The following is a 27,193-nucleotide window of genomic DNA, read 5'->3' on the forward strand; positions in this document are numbered from 1 at the left end:
ACATCGGGCACGTAAAACATAAAAACAAACGACGCCACCGGCTCATTGTGTACGGGCCGTGGAAGTGATCGAAGTAGGTTATCCGGCGGGGAGTCGCAAGGACGAAAGTAAGTTCCTTCCGATTCTGCTTTTTCGAATCTCTGAATGCATGGTTATGGCAAAACAGCCTTCGTGATGTCTTTCTGAATGATAATCTAAGAGAAGATGTACAGCTTATATTTTCACAGAACATCCTGGCGTGAAGGTTTTCCCCTGCCATTGGCCCAAGGGGCAGTTCACCCTAATCTAAAATGTGAGTCAACTTTTTCTATCGATATTTCCTGCTCTATCTACCAATGAGGGTGTATTTTTAAGTTGCGATCTTCAGTCGCATTTTTTAAAAAAAGGCTGGCAACTTCTCTTTAAAGAAAAAAGCTAAATATCGCGGTCGCCATTAAAACAGAATGGAGGTTTCTTTGGCTCCCGCTGATAGTTACCAACACAGGCGAAATTTGTCGACAATTAATAATGGAATTAAGCACAACGCTTTCTTTAACCGCGACTGGTATGACATTGGTAACAATAATTATGTCAGCGCAATTTATCTTTAAAGACCTGACAATATCCAGATGTCACAAATAAGCGGGAAATAAATTTAAAAAAAAGAAATTACGAGGTGGGTTCTATTAGACTGACATCTATATCCCTATGAGATATTTTTAAAGAGGAAATACTTACTGAATTGTTAGAAAAACTTTTTTTCTCTGTTTGTATTTCCAGATTCACCAACCCCTACCTGTTGGAGGGGCAGCACGAGGAAGTCCCTGTGCTTTTTATGATAACCAAGTTTGTAACATTTTCCTTTTCCCGCCTTCTATGGGCGAAGGTATGTATGGTCCTGATGAATGCTAAGCCAACTATTGGCCTCTGCAAGCAAAAACATGTCGACCTCAGATTAAGACGCATGGTTCAAATTAACTCAACCATCTATATGTCTTTCTCATGCACGATTGATTTTAATAGAGTTAGAACTACCCCCACATTAAATTTTTGTTTGGGGAATAGTCAATACTCTTTTTAAAATGCACTTTTCACTTGCTACGTAGTTTTTCACGTATTTCTTATAAAGGACCCGATTAAGACAACTGGCAATCGACTTTAGTTGGTGCCTAAGGGTTCTTTTTTCTGTCCACTGAATGGGTTTAACTCACTTCGTTTTCCTACTTTTTTGCTTATTGTTAAGCTTGTGATGGTGGCCATTGTGAGTTCACCTTCTTTTCTTACTAATTATTGTATTATAACAGGTACATTTCTGTTGTTTCTGATATATTTGTAATAAGGGGTATAAGAGTTGCCTACTAACCCTTTCTCTCTTGTTGTTTATATTTTTCATGCTGTAACATGACCAAGTCCTGTTCCATTATATCAATAGCAGGGGATATCATGCTGTCTAAGGAATATATTCTGGATGACAGAGTCATTAACCCATTGTCAACTACAGAGAGAGATTTCTCTAAATGAATACGATCAATTTCTCGTATCCGTCCTGCAGTCTCTGCTTGCGTTGTTTTCCATGCTTCATTATACATGGCATAGATACCGGCGTATATAAAACGTTTATGACGCGCTTTCGCAGGTCCTCGTAATAAGTTCCTTAAATCAGCGCCATCTTTAAGTAAAGATAAGTGTTGTTTTACTTCCTTTTGTGTAGATTTTTGGAGCCACTCATGGCAAGGTTTTCCCACACTGTATGATGTTACTATCCCTGAATGTTGTCTGTGAACATATCTCTGATCTGGCCTAGTGAATGTGAACCCTTGTGTTTGATTCAGTTATCTATCTTGACAGTTTTTCGTGGCTGTGGGGCAGATTAACCTTTTTTTCCAATCAGGAACTGTTCTGTTGATAAATAAAATAGTTTTTACGTCAATCACCCCCTCTGAAGTGTTACTTTTTTTAGGTGTAGGTACTGACGGTTTGTTTAAACCTTTATTTTAGCTAATCCAAGACAAGATGTCTGTTGAACAGTGTCATTCAAAAACATAATTTTTCTGGGATAATGCAGGCTCTAAATAAAGCTTCTAAGCCCTGTACCTGCCAGTCTTTTGTGCCCCAGACAGTTTTTGTCTCAATGGTGTCTTTCCAAAAGTCAAAGCCTAAAGTAGACAGCTGAGCATAAAAGTCCGCAGAATAAATTTGCTTTGTATTTATTAACATACTTTTCATTACTGTCCTATTAACTTTTTTAAGTAAAATGATTCTAGATTTGAAACATTAAAACCTGAAAAGTATGGAAATTTGTCATAAAATGTTTTAGAGCTACCCTTTGGTGGTGTTGGACAATGTTCCCATTGGTAATAAGTTAATACATTTCTTGGATTTGCAGATTTATGCAGGAAATGATGACCATAGTGATAGTGGGTTACTGCGGCGCGTCTTTCCATTTCTGCCAGATAATCACAGAAAAACTCTCATACAAACTCTTATAATAAGCAGAATGGATTATTGCAACGGACTATACCTATCAGCAAATGAGGAACAGCTGGATAAACTTCAGGTTGTCCAAAATACGGCAGCAAGGCTGGCTCTCAATGCCCCACCCAGAACACCCTCCCGTCCTCTGCTTTGCCAACTCCACTGGTTGCCAATAAAACAGCGCATCAAATTTAAAATCTGTAGTATGATACATAAATGCCTGTATGGAACCAGCCCCAAATACCTAAAAGATAAATTTATCCCATACACTCCCGGACGTACACTACGTTCAAGCAATCATCAGCTGCTACAGGTCCCAAAAATAAGAAGAGCTAGACAAGGCGGCAGACCACTGTCTTATAAAGGACCTATTCTTTGGAACTCTCTACCCACTGAGCTCAAATTGATCAGTAATCTGGAACTTTTTAGGAAAAAACTTAAAACTCATCTCTTTACCCAGCCATAATATACTCATACTTCCCCACAACGTGAATCATATAATACACTGTCCAGCTTCAAGCAACAGCGCAGAGATATCCCTTCGGGAATTGACTCAGGCGCTCAACAAGCAAATAAATAAATAAATAAATAAATAACAATGCATTTGTTAATAATCTGTTGAACCTTCTAAGTATTCATGATTTGTCAATTCTGCAGACATTTCTAAGTCTGACATCATATTATTAACATTCTCAAAGTCCCAATCATCAGAAAATGTGCTGGGTGAAACAAAATCACTCAAGGAAACCTTGAATTGGGGTGGAATCTTCAACAGCTCCGCCAGTCCAAGAATGTCATATTCAGTTCTGTCCCAAGCTATACCACCTGGTATAGGAATGGCTGTGATGTTTACTGCTGACAAGTCTCTTTGTTCACAATGGGATAATTTGTGTGGTTTGAGTAGTAAGTTGATGTTCTTTCTTACCGTGTCTTTTGTACCATATTTTCCATTGATCAGCATTCCCGAGGTAAATACCAGAGTCAACCAAAATAGAAGAAAAAGTACACCTAAGATTATCCATACTTCAACCCATGGTGAAACCAGATATATTTTTTCGAGTTGTTGCAGGAGATCTGTTATTCGTTTTTTGAAAGTTTTTTCAGCTGGCGGCGTTTCAGGTTCACTTGTATCCTCGGAAAACGCATCAAAGTTAATGAAGTAGCCAGGGGCAGTTATGTCAATTGTAGGGATTGCTTCTGGATTCGATGAAATCGCTGGAATCACTTGATCACTTGTCATGTTAGTATACTCGGATGCTATATCATTGTAGACAGGTGTTTCTTGACGAACTGGTATTTGGGTCTCAAGCGGCACAAGTTCCATGGCTTTTTTGCATAGTCCTTCTTTTACGCACTGCAGATTCTTCAAAGGTGATGAGTCTCTCAGTTTGAACCTCCTGGATAGTAGCCAGATTCGGGCGTCTGCTACATCTTTGGAGTCCACTTGGCCTACTACTTATGATCGGCCACATGATGTGGTTTTACCAGGTCGATGAATAGGAACCTGTACTCCTTTCTTCCAGCAAGGGGCGGCAGCAGTACTGTTCCTGATCCGTGAATTGAAAAAAAAGGTACTGGTTGTCTATATGAAGGCCCAAATTCCTTCTTGTCCGCGATCTTTTCTCTGACTAGATCCCCAATTTTTGGATCCCAGGCAGGCCTTGCTGGGACGGGTGTTTTTTCTTCAGTGGTCGTTGGCTTCAGTTGCTTTGATTTTTTCTTGTTTCATTTAAGTCCTGCAAAACAGCCAAATAATCTTTGATATCAAAAGGTTTTTCTTCTACCACTGAAGTGTGATGATCAAGGTCCTGGATAATCATTCTAGTTCCAAAAAGGATTTCATATGGAGTGATTTCCCCTAGAGAACTTCTTGGCAGATTGTTAAGACTACGTTGGACACTTATTAGATGTTTGACCCGCCAGTCACCCGAGCCTAGTACTCTAGCGGTTATAGATTGCTTTATGTCCCGGTTTTTTCTCTCCAGAACCGAATTTTCCTCAGGATGGAATGTACTAGAACACCGCAATGCAATACCCAGATTGGCCATGGCCTCCTTGTAAGCTTTTGTGCTAAATGCAGGACCCTGGTCAGAATGTAGCGTGCCGACTGCGTATGTGTGTTTTTGAGTCCAAATGATTAGTTTGAAATCCGGTTTGATTAATTCGTAGAGAGGTTTAACCCTTTCTGCGTAACTTAGAATGTAAGTTATTCTGAAATTTAGGAATTGACTGTAAGTTTTTCAGCGTTTTTGGAGGTTGGAGCAGCACACATTTCTCAAGAAAGTTGGCTGCCAGGCTTTTGCCTTCACTTGATAATTCACATCCTAGAAAAAGGACGTTGAGGTGGGCAATTCTTGATTTCTTGAAATTGAATTTAAACCCTCAGAGGCGACGCCAAGTATTATGGTGTTCACCCTGTTCAAGTGCCTGTCCAAGTCATCGTCGGTTAGATAGATGTCATCAACATACAATAATGCCTCATCATCATAAGTTTGTAGTAACTCTGCTACTCTGGCTGAAAATAACCCTGGACTATTCGTGAATCCCTGGGGTAGACGACAGACCTGACGCTGTGTCCCCATGATTGAGAAAGCGGTCAAATACCTGCTTTCTGGTGCAATATTTTGACAGAAGAAACCATTAGAAATGTTGTCTTATATTTTTTACGCACAATGTTATTCATTAGTGCTGCACTGTGTGCATTTTGTACTGCAAAAGTTTTGCAACAAGAATTTAGATGTCTGTAATCCAGAACTAGACGATATGTATTTTCTGGTTTGGATACAGGAAACAAAGGATTGTACATTGACAAGGTGCATGTTTCCATCACCCCTTGGTATTCAAGTTGATCTAAGATCTCCCTGACCTGTTTTTTAGCTTCTTGCTTAACTGGCTACTGCCTTTGTGCAGTTAGTTGAGTTTTTAACTGGATTTTATGTTGAGGAGAGTCCTCATCCCATCCTACATGATTTTTATATAATGCAGCTGCCTGGACGACTGCCCATTTTCTGGCATATGTGTATTTTTTATGAATTGGAATATGGTTGGAGAAGGCTGGCATAATGATGTCATCCTCATATGGGCACTCCCTGACAAACTCAGGTGGCCAGTCTTGTTCAGCTAGAAGAATGTCATAACCCTTAGAGAGCTTCTCCCAAAAGAGCGCTCTTATTTTTCTAGTAATGTCCCCCTCCATCCAGAGTGTTACTTCATATAACTTGAGGGGGACACTAACCCTGGTATCAACAGTTTCAACTTGGATGTACTCATTCAAGTCCACTGTCTCCAGATGATCCTTCAAGATCTTGCGAGCTACGGTTACTTCTGCTGCGCTGTCTAACATTGTCTGAGCCCACTCCCCGTTCTTGTGTTGTGTCCTCAAGATCCTCGGCATGTCTGATTTTTAGACCTGCTGCCTTCTTTTTGGTGAATTGAGTTTTCTTATTTTTTGGAACGCGTTGATCGTCTTTGGACTTCACGCATTCTTCCTTTTGTTCTGATCATCCTCTTCTTTCCGATTTCTGTGATGAAGTTTGAAAGGTACGAGAGGAACGTGTATCAGTATCTTGATATCTATCAGGTTTTCTCAAATTATCCCTATTGCTGAGGTTATACCTCCTTTCAGAGGGCTCCTTTTGAGGAGACCTACCCCGGGATTGAGAACGCTTCTCTTTAGAAGTTTGTTTAGTGTTCTCCTACTTCTTTTTAGGAGCAGTGAGAGTGTTTTTAATAAAGACCTTTTCAGGACTTTCAGACGGCTGGATTTTACTGGTTTTCCACCCAAACTGTCTCTACCTAGTTCTTCATAGGATTTTTCAATTATTCTGGCTAGTTCTTGAGGTTGCTCTGTTACATCAAATTCTCTTAACTTTTCGCGGATCACCACGGATGCTGATCCACCTATAATATAAGCTAATATTATTGTTGAGACCTGTTTGAAATCTTTCAATAATTTCATACCTAGATTTAAAGCAGGCTCTGCCACGTATTCATTTTGAATCTGCTTCAGGACATCTGGTATTACCGCCATAGACGGAGCACCATGTGTTTTTGTGTAGATTGCAGCAAAGACTGTACCCCAAGTGTTGCAGTCTTCCAGGTGTGGTGGGATCCCCATTGGTAAACAGATTGTTAAAAGTATCAGGAAATACTGCCTCTATTTGAGTAATTTTTTTAGCTATCCAGAATGGAAGTTGTTCCCTTTTTGCAGGTAATTTACCAATGACTGATTGTATAGTCTGTGGTGTGATTTTATTTGTTTTCCCCTGGTAAGGGGTGTGTTGTGGAATCCTTATAGGAGGTTGGACAGTTAGAGTCCACATGACATATTGAACCAATTTTCTATGTATTTTTATTAGATGTTTTAGTTGAACTAATAGTTCATCACCTAATATTTCTTCAATGTCAGGATGTGGTGTATAGCTGGCTAGTACCGGCCATGTTGCTCCTGGTCTCCCTAGGGGACCGAGTCTGGTAATGTGATTTTGATGGTGTAGGGCGCCTTTAAACCAGAGTGCATGCTCTTGGTAAGTTAGTGGAATTTCAATATCCTCGAAAGGAACGTATTCCGTTGTATGTTCCTCCACTTTATAAAAGTGAAACACATGTGTTACTGTATTTGCTTCAGGGAAGATAATCCATGAATAGAGTACCTCTGTCTGCCGATATTCGTGTGCGTCTATCATAAAAATTACCCTACCACCTCTTGATGATAAATTTTCTGGGATGATTATAGCATCCAAGTCGTCTTGTTGGAAACCTGTAACGTCTAAGCCGGGTAGGGCTGCAGCTCCACCGGTTGCGTTGTTGTCGCTGTTAACCAACATTGCTTAATGAAAGTTGCAGAGCAAGTTTCAGGGAAACAAAGATAAGGTGCACAATATTTTGGAACACTGTATCCTTCAACGTTGAACAAAACCAACAACTAATACATAGGATTTTCGTCCTACTCAGTTATGGTGGATTTTTTATACTTTTACCCACTCCAGATGTATATTGGAGTATTTTACGAGAAAAAGGGGTCTCTGAGTAAAGCACGACTGAGTTACTTTAGTATCTAGCGTTAAATTAGTACCTTACCAAACGTTGGGCGCCATGTAGTGTAGTTTCTATATTCCCAATAGGCTCTGCGCATTGGAACAATATATCCTATAGATTAGACGTAGGACTGAGGTAGTCTAGGTCTCTATCAAATATATTAAACTTAATAGTGAATGCCAGCTAGGTCACTAGAAACTTTCTTGAATTCACAAGAAGGGATTCGTTTCTGACAACAGCATAAACATGACAACTTTGTTTCCCAAGAGTCTTCTTTCTCATGCAAGTAAAGTGAACTATTACAATCGTAATATAGACAGCAAAGTATAATGCGTACAGCGAGAACAATATTATAAAATAATACTGTAAGAGCATTGTATGGTTTCTAAACCATATATAAATACATACATAAATAACAAGGGCTAAAAGTACTCACTGGTGCTTCTAAAATACGCCTATCCCAATGTACCTAACCTAAGTCTAGTACGCGGAAAGAAGTAGGTGAGGTGTAGCAAAGGGTTAGTTTTCTTTGCCAAGAATCTATCCAAGGTTTCTCTATGTTCTTATCAGCTCCATACCTTTAGTTTAGAATGAAGGAGGTCTGGTATCTCAGTCTCGGGACTCGATTTCCCAACACCCCGCAAGGGGAGTTTGGAAACACTGGAGCTGGATTCTCATAGAGAGAAATGTGTTGAGTAAAGAAGTTTGCCTTGAAGAGTTGCAGGCAAATTTTAATTTACTTCACAACACTGGCACCTCTTGAAGTGGCTGCAGCTCAAATGCTCCCTTGATCAATGCTGTACTTGATAGGGGAAAAGTACTTTCTCACGGTAGATGACAAAGCAGAAAACTAAGCAGGAATTGGCACAGTTCAGGATGAGTCCATAACATGTAACTGACACATACACCTCAAAGTCCTGGCACACTTAGGTTGTAAAATGGGAAAGCTGTCCCGAGGCAGGAGGGTGAGAAAGTCCATTAGAAACTGGCACTCACGAGTTGGGGCGACCGATGGAGTGGTCACTGGTGAGGCTCTGGGTGCCAGATTCTTCAAAGTCCACTTCAGTTTCTTCAGCATCAATTCAGTTACTTCAAACTTGACAGTTTCATTCTGATAAGGTGGCACACGCAGGTTCTTTCTTCTCAAATCGTAGCCAAAATGTGTTGTAACTTTTGGCGATGATTTGAACAAGAACCTACGTGTTGGGGAAGGAGGACTGTACTATACCCTGCTAAAGATACTGGAACTAAGGAGCCTACTGAAGAGATTGGAATTAACCAACCTTCAACTTGAAGGAAAAGTAACACCCTGGTCAGCCCCACCAGTGTCATTCATTTCTTGGACAGCCTTCAGCCTGGGGCGTTTCACCTTCTTGTCATCTATGGCCTTCATGAACTGATGTCAGCAAGTCTTAAACAATTTTCTACAAGTGGTGATGCTGCGTGCCTTGATGTGCTGAACAGACTTCTACACAAGTGGTGGAAGCACAGATTCCTTGATACTCCAACAGCATGCAATAAAGAGATCAAGGAGATCCCTACAGCATGATTTTGTTGCAAATGACTACACATCTCTTGAGAGAACAGCTGGACTTCTACAAACTAGTTGGTATGTGATTTGTCTTTTACACTTCATGGTCATAGCCATACTTACAGTTTGCGCTGTTGTATAAAAAATCGGAAATTTTTGGTTGTACCACCTTTTGCCCGTTAATTTTAACTGTGTGTTTAAAGTAGTGTGCTCGAGCGAGAGCCGCAAGCTGCAACAACTGTGCATGCAGAGGCCGCGTGAAGGGAAGCATTGTTAGGTCACCAAAGGAATGCCTGACTCCCAGAGCTGTCCTTGCACAACCTTACCTGTGCACTGTATGGCAGAGTACTGCACACTGTGCCTTCATGCCTTATTTGTCAGCAAGGACAGCTCTGGGAGTCAGGCAACTGCCAAGGTCCTCTTGGTATGTTTTTGCAGGGGAATACAGTGTTTTTCTGGAGCCAAGCCGTGTGTAAATTGTGCACTGAAGACTGTCTTCAGACCTTTTGTTTAAACCCCCTTCTTCAGTTTCTGCGTTGCATCATGCGCTTTGGGGGTAAGTTTTTTTTATTTTTCATTTCTTCTTATTCTTGGCAGCCCCTGCACTAACGACAGTTTAGCCTCTTTTGTTGTACTTTGAAAGTGAGCATGTGTCATAGCACGCAGCCTGACCTTCATCCTTTGTCCTCTTACGTCACCATGGATCCCCTCTCATATCCGCCCTATTCGTTGTTGACTCCAGCTTCCGAACGCCCTGCAGCACAGACGTGCGCCTATAAAGTTCATTCAGAAAAGGGGGTGGTGATGAACAGAGTGCCTGAATTAAGCAGACCACTCTTACCCAGTCCAAAGATCAGAGCTTGATCCATCACCGTTTTTTAGCTCACTGCACCATCCCAGCTCAGAACTTGGCTATATGCAAATTAGTCTGTTCCTGTCCCAGTGCATAATGGGAACAGGGCAAACCAAACTACCAAGCCAATTCTTATACTGGGAAGGAAACAAGCTTCCGGGGACCGGTTTCTGCCATTTCAGGTGTCTTCGGCCCGGCTTGCTTGAATCCTGATGGTGCAATGAGCAAGGGACTCACATCTGAGTATACCCTTCCACGCTTATGGTGGACAAAATGATTCAGAAAAGGGGGTGGTGATGAACAGAGTGCCTGAATTAAGCAGACCACTCTTACCCAGTCCAAAGATCAGGGCTTGATCCATCACCGTTTTTTAGCTCACTGCACCATCCCAGCTCAGAACTTGGCTATATGCAAATTAGTCTGTTCCTGTCCCAGTGCATGATGGGAACAGGGCAAACCAAACTACCAAGCCAATTCTTATACTGGGAAGGAAACAAGCTTCCGGGGACCGGTTTCTGCCATTTCAGGCGTCGTCGGCCCGGCTTGCTTGAATCCTGATGGTGCAATGAGCAAGGGACTCACATCTGAGTATACCCTTCCACGCTTATGGTGGACAAAATGATTCAGAAAGTGCAGCCATCTTTAGTTTGGAGGCTCCAGTCTGTTCATTAGAGCCTTATAACGACAAGGAAACGGAGTTCTGCCAACCACGCAAATGTAATGCTTTCCCTCCTGCTTCACTATGTGGCATGTGATACTGTGAGTCTACAAATCAGTTTTTAAGTGTATTGTAGCATTTATTTTTACATTTAACCTTCTTAATTTGTCTGCGAATGCGACCTGAACTCAGAGACGCTGTTAGTCTACTTTGCTGTTGTTTTTTTTCTCTCGTCAACACGTTATCCTCTTCAACTCCTGGACATTAAAGCAATGATTTTGATTTTGTGCCATTTGGTTCCCCTCTAGCAACAGCATCATTACGTCTTTTGTTCAATACTCTCCTGTTTTGCTTCTTGTGATTTGTTACTGGCATGTTTAACAATGTTTACCGCTTATTGTTTCTTCCTCTTTCTTACAGTCACTTTATTCCATGTTTAATTTGTTGCCAGTTATGCCTTGCATTATTGAGTGTTTATTATCTTAATAATAGTCACATTTTATTACTTATGCTGCTGTGTTCATGTGTTTTGACTCGTGGTTTATATTACTGTGTGATTGTACTTACTTTACTTTGCACGGTTCAGGTGCATTACGCCCCTTTTCAAGGTTTGCATAGGGAGTGTTGTGTTTTTGGTTCAGTGTGGAGTCCCTTCCACTTCACATCCCACTTTGCATTGGGGGAGTTCTTTACCTGTTAAGTGAAGTGTTGTGCACCTGCTTAGATTCTGTGTAAAGTGTTTTCTACACATCACGCCCCATTTTGCATTGGGGGGAGTTCTTTACCTGTTAAGTGAAGTGTTGTGCACCTGCTTAGATTCCGTGTAGAGCGTTTTCTACACATCACACCCCATTTTGCATGGGGGGACTTCTTTACATTTTAAGTGAAGTGCTGTGCACCTGCTTAGAATCTGTGTAGAGTGTTTGCTACACATCACACCCCACTTTGCGTTGGGGGGAGTACTTTACGTGTGGAGTGAGGTCTGGGCGTTGGTAGTGTTTTCCCTCTCACATCTAGGTTTGCGTTGGGAGTGTTTTTGGTCCCGTGTGGAGTCCCTTCCACACATCACACCCCAAGTTGTTGCTGGGGGAAGTGCATTTCTTCTGTATGGTCCGTTTTTCATACATCCCTCGCATGTCACGGTTTGCGTTGGGAGTGCTTTCCCTTGCACGCCAAGGTTTGCTTTGGGAATGTTTTTGGTTCCGTGTGGAGTCCCTTCCACACATCACACCCCAATTTGTTGTTGGGGAAGTTTTGCAATTATGTTGGTGCTGCTTTATTATTAGGTTTAATGTGGATATCCTCCACACATACATAATGTTGTTTCTTTACTGGATGGTTTTCCTTGGACTTTTGTTGTTTGCAACCTTGTACTTTTCTTGTGTTTGCCTGGCCAGCTTCCATGATTTTTGTACTTTGGTTAGTTTGTAGTTCTGGTGTGGGAGTGTGGGTTGTGTTGTGAGAAGAAGGCAGATTGTGTATTCCTGTTTGTCTTTCTACCTTCTTTATCCTTTCTGCATGAATTTGTCCTCTTTAATTTTAGTCTACTTTTCAGAACTATGTTATGTTATTTATTTCGTGCATTTGTTCTGATACTCTTCATAGAGTTTTTGTATTCTCTTAAACGAAGGAGATGTGTTATACTGCTGCTCAGTCTGGGGGTCTGTGTGAGAGAATGTTGGCGAATGGAATGTTCATGTGTGTGAGAGTCAGTTGAAGATGGGCTGAGCAGCAGTGAGGCTGCTCCTGGTGGGGCTCTCTTATGTAATATCCTACCTGAATAAAGATACCTGAAGAACCTATATGTATGGACTACTTTTATTTACAACACACCCCCATGTCAAATATAATCCTATGAGGAGAGTTTTATTTTTTTCAAACGTTTTCGGGACTTTGAAAACAAAAGTAAATGATGGCATATAGGTGCCAGACAGAAAAAACTGTACTAGCAGGATTACAGTGATATGTCAGGTCCTGTAAAGTCTGAAGAACTTTGTGACATTGAGACCCCAGTTACAAAGAGCCCACAATACCTCTAAACGCACAAATCACAACCCAAAGAAGAACAAGAGATATGACATAGACAAAAAATGGTGACCTTCTGAGTGGCAAGAGATACAGGCTCAATTTAAAAAGGTAAGTAAGTGGATGAAGAGCTCCATGTTTGTGTATTCATGCATAAGCCTATTTGCGCACATATCTCTGTCTAATACAATCATTAACTCTGGGCCTGATTACGATGGTAGTGGGACTGCCACGGTCAGGCCTTCGGTGGTGGTCTCTCCGCCATCTGCCCCTGCAGGTTTGTCCACCATATTACGATGGCGGGTGGATGGTGGATGGATGGAGAGACTGTCCACCATGCATCAGACCCTCCAAGGGACTGCATCCCTACAACAGTGACGGTGCTTGCTCAGGCACTGCAACAGGGAATCACAAAGTCCCTTTCCGGCGGCTGTTTCATGACGGTTAACCCGCCATGAAAAGCCAGGCAGAAAGTGACTCATTCCCCCTGCCTCTCCGCTATGGGCCTAGGTGCCACCTTAAACCTCCCTGCAACATGTGGCAGGCACCACATGGTGTCTGCCACATAGTAAAGGAATATTTACAAATATGCCTCGTAGCGTTGAGGCTTGTGCTGCATTCCTGTTTCAGGCCGCAGCACAAGCCTCAATGCTATCAGGTATGTTTCCGACCGCTTCCAAGGTGGTCAGATCATAATTAGCATGGGAGGACCGCCGACTCCCTGTCGAACGGTCCGGTTCCCGACAAATTGGCGGTTGGACTCTCATCCGACCGCCATCATAATCAGGCCCTTTGTGCAGAAATGTACACCTTTTGTAGGAGTTCAGGTCCCCAGCCCCTAATATGAGGGGTGAGAACATGTACACCTCAAAATAAGGCAGTATTTGAAATTATGGCTTCATTTTATGCACACATCCACCAACTTTAGTTCCACACAGAGTGGTCCGAGACCTGCAAAAGCGCTACATAGAACCACAAATTGGAAAGAAACGGAAACTAATATCAATTGGGAAAAATAACACAATCCTGTTAAACATTATTATTTGGAACACATAACTAGAGTGTCTTTTGATTCTGTTGCTGATACCATTATGAGAAATTCTTATCATACCCTGAAAGCTGCTCTACGTTATGAAATAACACTGTCACTGAAGCCAATTACTGAAAAGTCATTACACCCCTGAGACTGGCGCTTCAGATATTGCTGGAATAGTAATAAGCAAACTTTAGAAAATGTTTTAATTAACTGATCCATTTAGATTAAACAATGGGCATTTAGCGGCTGCCGTGATGATGCAGGGATAGAAAGTACTTTTTATCAGGAGCTGTGTTTCTACTGTCTGCAGTGCCTCTGTACTGGTGCTGAGATTCACAAGAGAACAGAAAGCAAAGAGAAAATGGCGGTTGGTGTAATTGGAAATCCTTTACCTACAGTATTGATCTGCTTGTTTACATTCAGCCTAGTACAGTAGTGGACACGCGTACTGCATCATATGAGCGGATTACACACCACAACCACCTACGGGGTTGCTATAGAAAACGGTGACATTTAAAGAGGGACAAAGATCACTTTCCAAATAGAACATCGTTAGCCTCACAACTCCCAGTGATAACACAGGTGCACTCAAACCTCATAGTATCTACTACTACCTCTGCCCTCAAAGTCGAACATCAAGCCTCAAGTCCACCTTCAATCACCTTGAATGAAATTCCCCTTTCTGCTCCAATAGTCCTAAACCCTAGATATTTTTCCATGTTGACCATGTTCTCTTTATGACCTAATTACCCTATAGGGATAAATGTTGTTGCTCAGTCTGTTGCATTTCTTTTGGAAAAAGCTTCAAACATATGGAGCTTTTGCTGACTTTGCTTTTCAGAAAATCGCTTACAATTTCCTCAACTTTTCAATGTAAATATTTGCCTCAATAATTGATAGCTAAAAAAAACCTGTGACAGCCGCTTGTTATATTTTTCACAAAAACTCCTGTCCCCATTTTCTGCAAAGTAACTTCAGCTTCTGGTTTATCATCTTCCTAGGTCTGTTTAGGGGTGTCGTCTTAGCACAGTAACCTATTTTGCTCTATTTAGTCATTTATGTTATCTTATGTCTAACCTCCCATCCATTAAGTAGGTAGCTGGTAATTCATTGATATATTTTTATGAATCTACTATTTTGCCAACAACTTATTATCGATGTGTGTTGGCATGGCAAGAACGGACATGCATCTTCCACACTAATACATTTTTTATGATATAAGTATATAATATTTAAACCAATATAACCAAAGCAAACAAAAACACATGCATGCACACACACACATGCACACATCCACAAACATTACGGGTCCTATTTCAATGTTGGTCAGAAAGCCTCCAACCTCGGTTTGACTGTCGACTGCCGCATTACAATGCGGGCGGTCGAAAGTGAAAATGGATGGTCATTCCGACGGGCTCAATCACACCGTCAACCAGTTGGAGGCTCCACCATAATCCCTATGGACGGCTTTTCCGCTGTTGGGATTACCATGTCGGTTTCCAACAGGCTTTCAATGTCAGGCTTTCCGATATTGAATCCCTGTCAGAAAGTGACTTTGGGGGCCCCTAGCAGAGCCCACTTCTCATTGGTGGCTGGTGACATTTGAAAGTGGTGGGGCGTAAAATGATAATCATACTTCACCGTAGCGAGCGAGCGTAGCGAGCAAGCCCGAACCCCCTAAGGAGGGTTCGTGGGGATTTCCCCCCGAGAAAATTTTGGAAAAATAGTGGGAAAATTGTGCATTTTCAAGCAAATTTGAGAAAGCGGGAAGGTTAATAAAGCAATTGTGAAAGTGCAGGTATTACATTATTAAAGAGATGTCATATAACATAGGTAGTTGCTTATTCAGTATAACCCGCCGGTGTGTGCACACTGCACACAAGGAAACCACACACACAGTCAGTCTGAGAGAGCGCGTGAAGGCCGTGCACTTAAATAAGAGTCCAGCAGCAGGTGGCTTCACTCCAAGAGGCATTCACCTCTTTTCATGCAGAGAACACTCTGGTATTCTCACTTATAAGCTGGCAAGGGAGACTTCCTTCTGTCTCCTTTGAATTTTCGCTTCATTTCCACGGTCCTTAAGTGTTTGGCAAGATAACGTTACAGCATTTTTTTAGAAGGAGCAAAGGAAATAAAAACAGCACTCGTAGAAAAATGATTCCAAGATTACGCAGCTTCGTGTGTGCTGTTACTGTTATTGATTTACAGTTACTAAAAATGAAATTTTTGATTACAACAAAAAAACCAGTTCAACATTCTCGATGGCATAGCGCAGACAATATACCAGGCCAGACTATATACATCTCAGGACAGGTCAGGAGACAATTTGGGTGGCTTATTTAGTTTCACCGTCCTAATATCTGTAGCCACGCAGTACAATGTTTAAGTACACACGCTGCTCGGGGATACCAGCGACGAGACTATTATGAAACGAGCAAAGTCAATCACCGCAGGCGGCAACGCTATCTCTAAAGAGGTGGTCGCTGGGTACTTTTACTTCCCAGATGCCCCGGGGTGCGACGTGCGAGTCGGAGTGCTGCATGTAAGTACATTATTTGTAACCCCTGTGGTGCGCCTCAGCACTGCAGGCTGCAGTGCTGAGGCGCACCATGGGGGTGACAAATAATGTACGTACTGGGCGCAGTACTCCGCTCCCTCACTAGTTTCCCAATCCCATCACAATTCACTCTCTGTCTCATCTACTTACTCCACTCACTGTCTCGTCTACTTACTCACTGCACTGGATGTCTTCCGCACCAGGTGATCTGGCCCATCCCCGTCCGTCCATAGCACACTGTCACTGGCACAACAACGAGACCAGGCAGTCTGAGTCACCAGTCTCACACGACAACGAGTCACGCCGCGGTCCACTCCCGTGACTCGGTGTGACTCATATCATCAATAATGCGCTATCTACTTCTACTTTCACTTTAGTTTACTTACTTGTTGTTGTCTGCACTGCAGTCACGCGCGGTGACGTCAGGACAGCGTAGGCAGTTGGCCAATCACCTCGACATGGCTGGATATAGCCATAGGTGATTGGCCATACAGTGCGGCCATAATCAATGCAGCCAACACCCACGCGCGGCACCATCCTGCTGCAGCAGCCAATCCTGGTGCAGCGTTAACAGCGCCACTGCGCCAGGATTGGCTACGAGCAGGATACAATTCTGCCCATATTGAGATCAGGGCCCCGGGTCCCTGCCTGTGTCTCTGGGGGGTTGGGGGGGTGGGTTCTACCACACTACGCATGCCCGAGCCAGTCTAAATATTGAGTACTCCTGGCTTTCACATGCGCAGTACCCCGCTACTCTCTCTCTATTCTGCCTGTGCGCACTGTGCCTGTCACTCTCTGCTGCTGCCCCGCCCTCCTCGTCCCACTTCCTAATGCGTTGCCCGATTCTGTCGGGCTTGTCCCGCTGGGGCCGGTAGCGCGCAGTTTCAGTGTGCGCGCTGCTCAGATTTATTAAAAAAAATACTTCAATAATGTTGGCAGTGCCGTGCGGTCGCGTCCATGGCTAGTGGGGCAACGCCCCAACGCCCCCAATGGACGCACCGCCACTGCCCCTTCTCCCTGCGGCTTCTGGTTGGGGGCCAAGGGGGCCCCCTTGCTAATCCCTGCAGCACATGGCAGGCACCTTAAAGTGGTGCGGGGATCAACAGATTCTCCCATTTCTCAACGGGAGCTTGTGCTGCAGCCAGTTTACGGTCACAGGGCAAGCCCCCATGGAGAAATGGGAGCAAGCGACTGCACCACGTGTGGTTGCAATGTAATACTGCAGTCGGGACTGCCGACTGGAGGTACTTTTATTGCACAAAATGCAGTGGTGCAAAGCTAATATTTCATTATGTCTTCAGAAATATGGATTTCGGTATCATAACAACTCGTCCCAAACGAGTCTGCAGCACTTTCTTATTGCCAGAGCTGCTAGGCTTATGCAGCATGAAGGCCCAAAATATGATGTTGGTAATAAAATGATGTTACAAAAATGCAAATTTTGCATCACAATCTTGGCAGACTAATTTCCATTCATTTTGTCTTCAGTCATTAATTGTGGAATTTCTGTCAAATGTGGTATATCAAGGGCCATTGGAATTATGCGACTGTGCAGCCACTGCGATTTTCGTGTAACAAATATTTTGACGCATTTACCACATCATCCACCACCTGCCACATAATCTGTAGATTTTATTTAAAACAAATTGTTTTGTAGCTCAAACAGGTCACAATTTACTAAAAATGCAGCAACACTTCTTGCTGTGTAGTCAAAAGCCCTTAGCAAAGATGGACTGGCCACTTTTCTGCTCCTTATTTCTATGAGTGGGCGTTAACTTTGTATAAATGAGCTGCAACCAATGCCCATGCTGTTTTACCAAGTTTAAAATTGACAAAATAATGAAGCAACACTATTACGTAATGAGCCACATTATGCTGCATTATTTGCCTTTTCTTGCTGCTCAGTTACTCAACCTTGCGACAGAATGTGTCCCTTTCATGCCACATAATTCCAGTGCCCTGTGTATATCCATACTCATAGAAGATAATACTCAGTAGGCCTAGTTATCTTAACCCAGCCGACGCAAGCACTACCTCCCTGGTGTGGCGCACGTCCATTGTACGTCGAAACCCCGCCCTCTCATTAATACTCCTGTACTGCGGGAGAATTAACAGCTCGAATAAGGGGTTAATTTTTTTCGGTACATTCTGGCTAAGGAAAAAGAAAGCAAAACCAAAGGAAATGATGGACGGAGCCTTGACAATACAAGCACTCACCCCTAGTCAACTGATCTGGGTTTAATCCATCGCCATTCTTTAGCCCACTCTGCCACCCCTGTTCAGACAGGCCATATGCAAATAAGTCTGACCCTGTGCCTCATGGGAACAGTCCAGCCTGAACTGCCAAGCCATGCCTTCCCTGGACCGGAAACAAGCTTCCCATGACCGGTTTCTGGCATTGCAGCCGTCTTCAGCCGGGCTTGCTTGAATCCAGTGGCAAAGTGAGCAAGGGACTCACGTCTGAGCATACCCTGCCAACTTATGGCGAACAAAGCAAAACCAAAGGAAATGATGGACGGAGGGTTGACAATACAAGCACTCACCCCCAGTCAACTGATCTGGGTTTAATCCATCACCATTCTTTAGCCCACTCTGCCACCCCAGTTCAGACATACCCATATGCAAATCAGTCTGACCCTGTGCCTCATGGGAACAGTCCAGCCCGAACTGCCAAGCCATGCCTTCCCTGGACCGGAAACAAGCTTCCCAGGACCGGTTTCTGGCATGGCAGCCGTCTTCAGCCGGGCTTGCTTGAATCCAGTGGCAAAGAGAGCAAGGGACTCACGTCTGAGCATACCCTGCCAACTTATGGCGAACAAAGCAAAACCAAAAGAAATGATGGACGGAGCGTTGACAATACAAGCACTCACCCCCAGTCAACTGATCTGGGTTTAATCCATCACCATTCTTTAGCCCACTCTGCCACCCCAGTTCAGACATACCCATATGCAAATCAGTCTGACCCTGTGCCTCATGGGAACAGTCCAGCCCGAACTGCCAAGCCATGCCTTCCCTGGACAGGAAACAAGCTTCCCAGGACCAGTTTCTGGCATTGCAGCCGTCTTCAGCCGGGCTTGCTTGAATCCAGTGGCAAAGTGAGCAACGGACTCACGTCTCAGCATACCCTGCCAACTTATGGCGAACAAAGCAAAAGCAAAGGAAATGATGGACGGAACGTTGACAATACAAGCACTCACCCCTAGTCAACTGATCTAGGTTTAATCCATCACCATTCTTTAGCCCACTCTGCCACCCCTGTTCAGACATGGCCATATGCAAATAAGTCTGACCCTGTGCCTCATGGGAACAGTCCAGACCGAACTGCCAAGCCATGCCTTCCCTGGACTGGAAACAAGCTTCCCATGACCGGTTTCTGGCATTGCAGCCGTCTTTAGCCGGGCTTGCTTGAATCCAGTGGCAAAGTGAGCAAGGGACTCACGTCTGAGCATACCCTGCCAACTTATGGCCAACAGAGCAAAACCAAAGGAAATGATGGACGGAGGGTTGACAATACAAGCACTCACCCCCAGTCAACTGATCTGGGTTTAATCCATCACCATTCTTTAGCCAACTCTGCCACCCCTGTTCAGACATGGCCATATGCAAATCAGTCTGACCCTGTGCCTCATGGGAACAGTCCATCCCGAACTGCCAAGCCATGCCTTCCCTGGACCGGAAACAAGCTTCACAGGACCGGTTTCTGGCATTGTAGCAGTCTTCAGACGGGCTTGCTTGAATTCAGTGGCAAAGTGAGCCAGGGAATCACGTCTGAGCATAACCTGCCAACTTATGGCGAACAAAGCAAAACCAAAGGAAATGATGGACGAAGCGTTGACAATACAAGCACTCACCCCCAGTCAACTGATCTGGGTTTAATCCATCACCATTCTTTAGCCCACTCTGCCACCCCAGTTCAGACATGGCCATATGCAAATCAGTCTGACCCTGTGCCTCATAGGAACAGTCCAGCCCAAACTGCCAAGCCATGCCTTCCCTGGACCGGAAACAAGCTTCCCAGGACCGGTTTCTGGCATTGCAGCCGTCTTCAGCCGGGCTTGCTTGAATCCAGTGGCAAAGTGAGCAAGGGACTCACGTCTGAGCATACCCTGCCAACTTATGGCCAACAGAGCAAAACCAAAGGAAATGATGGACGGAGGGTTGACAATACAAGCACTCACCCCCAGTCAACTGATCTGGGTTTAATCCATCACCATTCTTTAGCCCACTCTGCCACCCCTGTTCAGACATGGCCATATGCAAATCAGTCTGACCCTGTGCCTCATGGGAACAGTCCATCCCGAACTGCCAAGTCATGCCTTCCCTGGACCGGAAACAAGCTTCCCAGGACCGGTTTCTGGCATTGTAGCAGTCTTCAGACGGGCTTGCTTGAATTCAGTGGCAAAGTGAGCCAGGGAATCACGTCTGAGCATAACCTGCCAACTTATGGCGAACAAAGCAAAACCAAAGGAAATGATGGACGAAGCATTGACAATACAAGCACTCACCCCCAGTCAACTGATCTGGGTTTAATCCATCACCATTCTTTAGCCCACTCTGCCACCCCAGTTCAGACATGGCCATATGCAAATCAGTCTGACCCTGTGCCTCATAGGAACAGTCCAGCCCGAACTGCCAAGCCATGCCTTCCCTGGACCGGAAACAAGCTTCCCAGGACTGGTTTCTGGCATTGCAGCCGTCTTCAGCCGGGCTTGCATGAATCCAGTGGCAAAGTGAGCAAGGGACTCACGTCTGAGCATACCCTGCAAACTTATGGCGAACAAAGCAAAACCAAAGGAAATGATGGACGGAGCATTGACAATACAAGCACTCACCCCCAGTCAACTGATCTGGGTTTAATTCATTACCATTCTTTAGCCCACTCTGCCATCCCAGTTCAGACATGGCCATATGCAAATCAATCTGACCCTGTGCCTCATTGGAACAGTCCAGTCCGAACTGCCAAGCCATGCCTTCCCTGGACCGGAAACAAGCTTCCCAGGACCGGTTTCTGGCATTGCAGCCGTCTTCAGCCGGGCATGCTTGAATCCATTGGCAAAGTAAGCAAGGGACTCACGTCTGAGCATACCCTGCCAACTTATGGCGAACAAAGCAAAACCAAAGGAAATGATGGACGGAGCGTTGACAATACTAGCACTCACCCCCAGTCAACTGATCTGGGTTTAATCCATCACCATTCTTTAGCCCACTCTGCCACCCCAGTTCAGACATGGCCATATGCAAATCAGTCTGACCCTGTGTCTCATGGGAACAGTCCAGCCCGAACTGCCAAGCCATGCCTTCCCTGGACCGGAAACAAGCTTCCCAGGACCGGTTTCTGGCATTGCAGCCGTCTTCAGTCGGGCTTGCTTGAATCCAGTGGCAAAGTGAGCAAGGAACTCACGTCTGAGCATACCCTGCCAACTTATGGCGAACAAAGCAAAACCAAAGGAAATGATGGACGGAGCGTTGACAATACAAGCACTCACCCCCAGTTATCTGATCTGGGTTTAATCCATCACCATTCTTTAGCCCATTCTGCCACCCCAGTTCAGGCATGGCCATATTGTAGTAATGAGGAGATAAATCCAAATAGAAAATCCAGGGTTTATTGAATTCCAGCACAGTACTTCTACTCTCCAGGTAAAATCCAGTAAATCTGACTCTAGTACATTTCATAATGATACAATTCCAAATAGAACTGCTCCACAGTGTGCATGTGCAACAATAAAGATACATTCTATTAAAAGGGAAATATGCATATGAATGGAATATAATATTAAAAGGGAAATATCTGTAAATGAGAATACAACACATCTTTCCCTTAAAAGAAAATAAGTAACAATTCAAATTATCTAAATAAAATCATATAAATGTATATACAATTGAACATCTCAAAATGATTCTCCATCTTTATTTTGATCCACTAGAGTACTAAGATGTGCACTTAGATACCCTCCTAACATTCCACCTCTTACCATCTTGTGTAACAATACTATTGTGATAAACTTTCACAACTTTCATAGGTTTGCCAAACTTTGTTTCACCTTTGGTAACATAACCAGGTTTCCGAATTCTAAAAACATCACCTACCATAAATGCAGGTTGTTTGACTTTCATTCGAGAATCATAATCATATTTGTATTTGTTTTGTTTAAACTCCACTTTCTCAGCAACATTTTTGACATTCACATCAACCATGCAATAACCAATACTCTTTTTGAACCACCAAGGACACAAATTTGATACAGGATCTCTACCCTTTTATAGACGGAAAGGTGAAACCTCTGTTGTGGCATGAGGTGTTATACGGTATAACCATAACTTTTCTCTCAATTTTTCTTTCCACATTCCTCCAAACTTCCGTGCCCATAAGATATCTTGTTTGAGAACCCTGTTATATCTCTCAACTTGTCCATTACCCTGCGGTTCATACAAAGCAGTAGTACAATGTTTTATACCATATGAACGCAAGAATTCTGACATCTCTAAAGATTTGAACTGTACCCCGTTATCAGATACAACACTTTCTGGGAAACCTTCTCTTGAAAAAATCTCTTTCAAGAAAAGAATGACACTTTCAGTGTTAGGATGAGGTACCAGTTTGACCTCAGGCCATTTGGAATGATAATCTACAGCAACAATCGCAAATCTACACTCTTGTGGCAAAAAATTAAATGGACCAGCAATATCAATTCCTAATTTTTGCCCTGGATGATCTGGCCATTTCACAGGAGTCAAAGGTGCTGGATCACATTTACACATTTTATCACTTTCAATACACTCAGGACACTGTCTAACAAACCTATCTACAAACTTATCAACTCCTGGCCACCAAAAATTTGATCTAATTAATCTTTTCATGGATGACATTCCCATGTGGCATTCATGACTCATTTGCAAAATAATACTCCTTACGGAGAATGGTGGAATGCATTTTCCAGCTCTGAATAATAAATCTCCCTCGATGGTTAATTCATCAGCAACATTGAAAAAAGGCATAACTTCAGCAGGAATTAGATCCTTAGAAGGCCAACCCAAATTGACAAATTCTCTTACTTTACATAAGACAACATCCTCACTCATGCTTTTCATCCACAAATCTTCTGAAATCACACTGAATTTCTCAGATAACTTTTCAGTTATACTGACTACCACTTCTTCATCTTCATCACCATTGACACTGGGACACGGTAACCTTGATAAACAATCTGCAGTCACATTAAGTTTACCCGGCACATATTCTATGTCAAAATTGTATTCTTGTAGTCGAGACATCAATCTAGCAATCCGAGCAGTTGCTCGCAACCCTCCACCTGGTGAGAGAATACTCACCAAAGGTTTATGATCAGTACGTATCAAAAACCTTGCACCCCAAATATAATTACGGAAGTGCTCAACTGCCCACACACATCCTAACAATTCCTATTCAATCACCGCGTACCGTCTCTCAGTAAGACTTAAAGACCTAGAAGTAAATGCAATATTCCAATCTTCTTTACCTGACGTTGCGAAAGCACACATCCCAGACCATAAAGACTGGCATCCACTGTTAAAACACACAACTTGTTTAAACAAAATGGTTTAAGAGTAGGGCCTGACACCATATCAAGCTTAATACTGTCAAAAGCATTTTGTTGCCTAGTACCCCACAAAAATTCTACACCCTTTCTGGTTAACTCCCTTAATGGCTCCATTTTAGTTGCAAAACCTATGATGAACTTACTATAATACTCACAGAGTCCTAAAAATGATAGTAGTTTATCTTTGCAATCTGGTGCAGGAGCTTTCAATATAGCATCAACCAATGATTTCTTGGGTGCAACACCATTCCTAGAAATTGTATGTCCTAAATACTCTATAGTTTTTTTTAAATAACTTACACTTCTTACTCTTAATAGTAAGACCAAACTTAGTCAACATTTTACACACACTTCTAAGATGTTCCATATGTATCTCATCACTCTTAGAAAACACAAGGATGTCATCCTGAAAACACTTCACATAGTTTCCCATGTCCTTAAATATATGATACATCGATCTCTGGAAAACTGAGGCTGCCGATGCTAATCCCAATGGCATCCGTTTGAACTGATATAAACCTTGTGGCGTAATGAGTGCTGTGAGATGACGTAACTCTTCTGCCAATACAACCTGGTGGTACGCAGACCTCAGATCCAAAGTAGAAAACACAACAGCCTCACCAAGCATACTCACCACTTTGTTGATATTCGGCAGAGGATGACAATCTACCACAATGTTGGCATTAAGAACTCTCAAATCTATGCAGAGTCTTAGGGATTTATCGGGTTTGCGTGCCAAAACTACCGGGGAAACCCATTCTGAGGATTCTATCTCCTCTATAACATCATTTTTTAATATTTCATCAAGTGCACCACTCAGTTCTTCTTTAACATTTAACGGTACAGGTCTAAGCTTTTGTATAATGGGTTCAGCTCATTGTTTGAGTTTGATAACATGAGTGAAACCCCTTAATCTACCTAACTCTTCTGAAAATACATCAGGGAACTCACTAGATAGCAGTTTCCAAGCACTATCTTCCTCCACACACATAACTCTCTTATCCGAAATACAGTCATCTTCCAAAACCATAACAGGATCTTTGCTACGTGGATTCAACATGATGTTAAGTTTGAATTGATCACGCCAACCTAGAACATTTACACCCTTTACAACAACATACAATTTGATGTAAGCAGATTTATCTTTAAAATAAATGGTGGAAGCAATGTAACCAATGAAATATATGTTAGAACCATTGAAACCATATGCCATTACATTTGGAGGACATAAATCACTCTTGGCAATTTTGGATTCATACTTCTCATCAAAATACTCTTCTGTTATAATGGTCCAAGGAGACCCGGAATCAGCCAAAAGCTCTAGTTCAACATCTTTAAATCTAACTACACATTTAGGAGAGTCTATAACATCTTCCTAAAGTGACCCTAAACTCACTAAATATACAATCATACCTCTTTCCTTAAGGGATTCATCAGTCACAACATGCTCACACCTGGATAAAGTGAACCCAAAATCGGTGTCTTCTCTCACACAAGAAACTTCCCCTCTTTTAAAATAACTACTTTTGTCCCCAATTTTCTTCTTGTCTTCCTTGCAAGCTTTCGAAAAATGACCAATTCTCCCACAGTTATTGCACTCTTTTCCTAATGCAGGACAAAATTTGAAGGAAGCTACATGATTGTAACTCCCACATCTGTAACATACAACACGATTGCGTGATACATTTCTATAAGTTTGAAAACTTTTTGTAACGTTGTTCATCGCACATACTTCTTCACTCAGTTTATCATTTTTTCCACCTCTACTACTCGTTTCTTCAATGGTTTTCATCCATTTGTTAGACTGCTCAAAAGCTTTAGCGGTGGAAATGCTTTCTGACAAAGTAGGATTTCCTAAAATCCACAACTGTTCTTGGGTTTTTTTGCTTTTTACATTAACAATGATTTGATCTCTAATCATTTCGTCTGTCATTGCCCCAAAATTACACGAAACCACTAAAGCTCTTAAACCTGTTAAAAAATCATCAAAGGATTCATTTTCCTTCTGCACTCTTGTATAAAATTTATAACGATTCAGAGCAATGCTTGTTGTGGGTTTAAAACGCGTTTCTACACGAAGCATAGCTTCATCAAACACACCAGAGTCACCAGGTACAGGTGAAAATTTCTAAATATAGCTTGTCCCTCGGATCCCAAACAGTGGAGAAAAATATTTTTCTTTCTCTCATTTCCCATTCTTTCCCCATCAATAGCTTTTAAATATGTTAGAAACTCCTCTTTCCATCTGTTCCAGGGAATGGGAGGATCACCCTTACTTTGCAAAAATTTTGAAGGAGGATCAAACTGCATATTGTATAATTACAATTTAAGAAAGTATAGAATGAAGTTATAATAAAAGTATAGAATGAAATATTAGAAAGAATTTCAAAAGAAATAGTGTTAACATGCATTCACTGACAGGTGTAAATGACCATATTCAAATATAAAAGAAACGATTCTTGAGTACACAAGCTGTGTACATCAGCGATGTTATCTCTTGTAGAAAATAATAATAAAAATCCACTGATGGTGAGAAACGATAGTTAATATTCCAAATAAGATGAGCATAGATTGCAAAATGGTATGTAAAGTGATCGTTGTCCCACGTCTTTAATTGTGCAGTACTCAATGTGCACAAATGTGCAAAGTTTTGTTCACAGTACCTTATACTTCAAAATCGTATTTGAAGTCAACCGCGGCGGAAATAAAATGCGGTGCTTTCACTGCGATGTAAACAAATATGGCCGCTCCCACGTTATGCGAATTGACGTCTTAAGCGTGTAACATCAGCACGCTTGGCAAAGACGACTGGCATCAACTGTAACCATGACAACTTCACGCTCTGATCAGGTGCACGGCATCAACAGCAACCATGACAACCACACGCTGTGATTAAGCGCATGGAAACATCGTCGCGTGAGAGCTCTTCGTTTATCGCGTGTGTGTCGAAAACGTTGCAAAGGTAATCAAAGGTAAACATTTGCTGAAAAATCGTAAATCCCTTATTTTAAAAGTCAGGAACTTCGTATTTTCAGTTATACACAGTATCTTGTCGGCATTAACTTCTAGTCAAAAGGCGTCACTAATTCAGCGTAGTATGAAGTGAACACTCAGCTAGGTACTTCCAATTCTCTCCTTACATCGACAGTATGCAAGAGTATGTAACAGAATATGTTCAAGTCTTGTAGAACTGTCAAATATTCAATCTTCAAACTTCCAAACCAAATTTAAAATGAAAAATAATGCAAAACTTTTCCAAATGGGGTGTACCACACCTGTGCTGTTGCAGTAGTAGGTACCAGACACCCTTGTCGCCAAATTTGTAGTAATGAGGAGATAAATCCAAATAGAAAATCCAGGGTTTATTGAATTCCAGCACAGTACTTCTACTCTCCAGGTAAAAGCCAGTAAATCTGACTCTAGTACATTTCATAATGATACAATTCCCAGTAGAACTGCTCC

This window comes from Lissotriton helveticus, chromosome 5_1 (assembly GCF_964261635.1).
Source record: "Lissotriton helveticus chromosome 5_1, aLisHel1.1, whole genome shotgun sequence".
NCBI classification, from domain to species: domain Eukaryota; kingdom Metazoa; phylum Chordata; class Amphibia; order Caudata; family Salamandridae; genus Lissotriton; species Lissotriton helveticus.